The sequence below is a fragment of the Orycteropus afer genome, unplaced genomic scaffold, assembly GCF_000298275.1.
Source record: "Orycteropus afer afer isolate SDZICR_OR568_19922 unplaced genomic scaffold, OryAfe1.0 scaffold00973, whole genome shotgun sequence".
Lineage (NCBI taxonomy): Eukaryota > Metazoa > Chordata > Mammalia > Tubulidentata > Orycteropodidae > Orycteropus > Orycteropus afer.
Window position 1 is genome coordinate 193,739 of NW_006922560.1, and position 3,064 is coordinate 196,802.

Consider the following 3,064-nt stretch of genomic DNA (forward strand, 5'->3'; position numbering starts at 1 on the left):
GTGGGGCTGGTGCGGGATCGGGCAGTGTTTCGTTCTGCTGTGCATGGGGTCGCTATGAGTCGGAAACGACTCGACGGCACTTAACAACAACAACAACATAGCAACCCTTTGGACGAGAGTAGAACTGCCCTATAGGGTTTCCAAGGCTGTAAATATTTATGGAAGCAGCCGGCCTTATCTTTCCCCTACAGAGTGGCTGATGAGTTCAAAATGCCGGCCTTTTGGTTAGCAGCCAAATGTTTTAACCACCTTATTGTTTTGCCCACAGCCACCTAATTCAACTATCTTCACATTCATAGAACAACTCCACTTAGCAATTTTTTGTCTTCTCTGTAAGGCTATACCATACTAATGCATTAAAATTATTAATGCATAGTTTATGTTGTTCTCTGTCTTTGATATAAATATGAATTATTCTAAATTTCATTTTCACTGTTTTTAAAAATCATGTTATATGAGCTTCACAGAGTGCTGGAAGATGTCTTATTCTTTTTAAAAAAATGCTCAGTTTAAAGAATTTGTTAACTACTTGTTGCTGGAAATTTTCTTAAATTGCCCTTAAAATACATTTCCTAAAATATCTGGGATATATTTTTTTACTGCCTTATAATTTCAAAGTAAAATTTATTTATTAGGTGCCCCTCCCTCAGGTAATATATCAGTACTTTTCCCCCTTGAAAATAAGCAATTGATCCTGGATACAAAAATAAAGGTTGGGCGATCTACTTCCACAATGATACTGCCTTGGAAACCCAAGGAGGGGTCACTATGAGTTGGATCCGACTCAGTGGCAGTGAGATTTTTTTTTTTATATATATTCCCTCTGTGATTTGATATTTCTTCCAAGTGTAAAACAGCTTTTTATACATTTCCAGTGTCTCTATTTTTATTTCTTGATTAATGTAGCGATGTTTTCATATTTTTCTCAAATCTGTATTTATTGGTAAAGTCGATCATTGCATATTATAGGTGATAAATTGTAAGACAGAGTCCTTCTACCTTGTGACTTAATACCAGAGGATAGAGGGGAAGATTGGATGAACTGAATTCTCTCTGACTTCAAGTGTGTAAATGCTTGATGAAAGCTTACCAGATACAAAACATTTGTAAGGCTTCTCTCCAGAAGGAATTCTCAAATGAATTGCAAGCTGCCATTTTAAGTACTTACCTTGCATTATCAGTTTGCAGACTCCTGAATCCATGGCTGGTCTCAGGTATCTAGCCCTGTGCAAAAAGTTCACAGAGGCAGCATCTTCTAACCTCCTCTAACTTCACAAGAGGAAGACAGAAGCACTATCAGCAGCCCAAGGGTTATTCCTATCGGGAATTCCTCTGAGGACACACATGCCGCCACCCTCCAGCCTTTTTACAAACTTTGACATCAACCGTCCCTCCCACCGTACTCACCACTTCTTTGCTGGGTTCGATTAACTCGTTGCAACGGCCACACAGAACTCACAGTAACAGGCTACGATTCAGGTTCAGGAACGTGCTCAGGATACAGTTCTTTGATCAGGACAGTGTCCCCTCTGCTGTGCCCTCAGACACACCTGTCTGGCCCTCAGCCATGGGTCATGCCTCTTAGTTCCACTGCCACCATCTCTCCCAGGGTGTCTTTCTGCCAAGGTGTCTTTCAGCCAAGGAGGTCCAGTGCAGGGAGCTTGGGTCCACGGATGTGCTCCACTTCACCTCCAACTCTTCTCTCGTGATGGCAGCGAGACCCCCTCTCTGTCTCTAGCAGGGTTCATTTTAAGCCTGGCATAGTGACAAAACTAACCAATCCCAACATCAGAGTTCTACACACATTGTTTGTATAGTCACACCCAGTAATCCAGTGGGAGTTATAGAGACTGTGCTAGAAAAGCCATACCAAATAATTCACTGCACCGCACCATGTGACAAGGGATATTTTCACCTGGCTCAGGGTTGTGGGGATGAACGCTGATGCACTAACCCTGTGTGGTTAGTGTCAGCTGTGGAAGTGGCTGGCCACCAGGAACAGAGATGTGGGATGGTGCACTCCAATGATTTTCTCTTAAATATGACCCTTCTGGCCCCAGGTTTGTAATTGGCACAAATGATTGCTTGGTTAACAGTCTGCCCTGTGACTGCTGTATTTTATACATATTGCAGGTATTTGATTTGCAATTCAAATAGTGATTTGAAAATCCAGCCAATAGGATTGTCTGACTTGCAAGTCTGCGAGCGGAGTGCTCAGTCTGTGGTCCTGCTGAGAGTGAGTCCTTTGACCCTGTGCTGAGAACCTTGTAGACCCAGAAGACAGAGCTGTAACAATGAAGACAGTGAGAGGCCCAGAAGGGGAACTAATGGCAGAGAAAAATGAGAAGCACAGCAGAGATAAATCATAGAGAAAGATTATAGCCTTGGAAACCCTATGAGGCAGTTCTGTTCTGTCCTCTAGGTATGCTGTCATAATAGACTTGACAGCAGTGGGTTTGGTTTGGGCTCTGGTTCTGTAAAGACTGACAGCCTTGGAAACTATGGGCCAGTTCTACTCTGTCCTACAAGGTTGCTATGGGTTGGAATCAGCTCCATGACAATAGGTTTTGGAATACAACCCAATGGTTTCACTAAAGACAATCTGATCAAGTTTTTACATTCAATTGTTGAGCTTGTACACTGTAATTATCAAATTAACAGAAACAAATGTATAGTTTTGATTGTTTATTTTGTGATCACCAAGGGACTACCCAATTTGATCCATCACTTCCTGACGATGGCTTATTCCTTTATTGTGTAATCAAGATCAAAAGTAACATTTTCAAACTATTTTTATACACATAAGCAAGAAATTAAATAAAATGAACAGAATGATATGATTTACTTGGAATTTGGGAGGATGGATGAATGAAGCAGAAATTCACTTCTGGAAATTTCACAAGATATGTGTAGTATACGGATGGGAGCAGTATGCCAGGATTGTTTTAAAGACACACCTTGTCTTATTGCACTTAACTTTACTGCACTTTTTACAAATTGAAGACTTGTGGCAACCCTGAGCAAAGCAAGCCTATTAGCTACATTTTCCTAACAGCATGTGCTC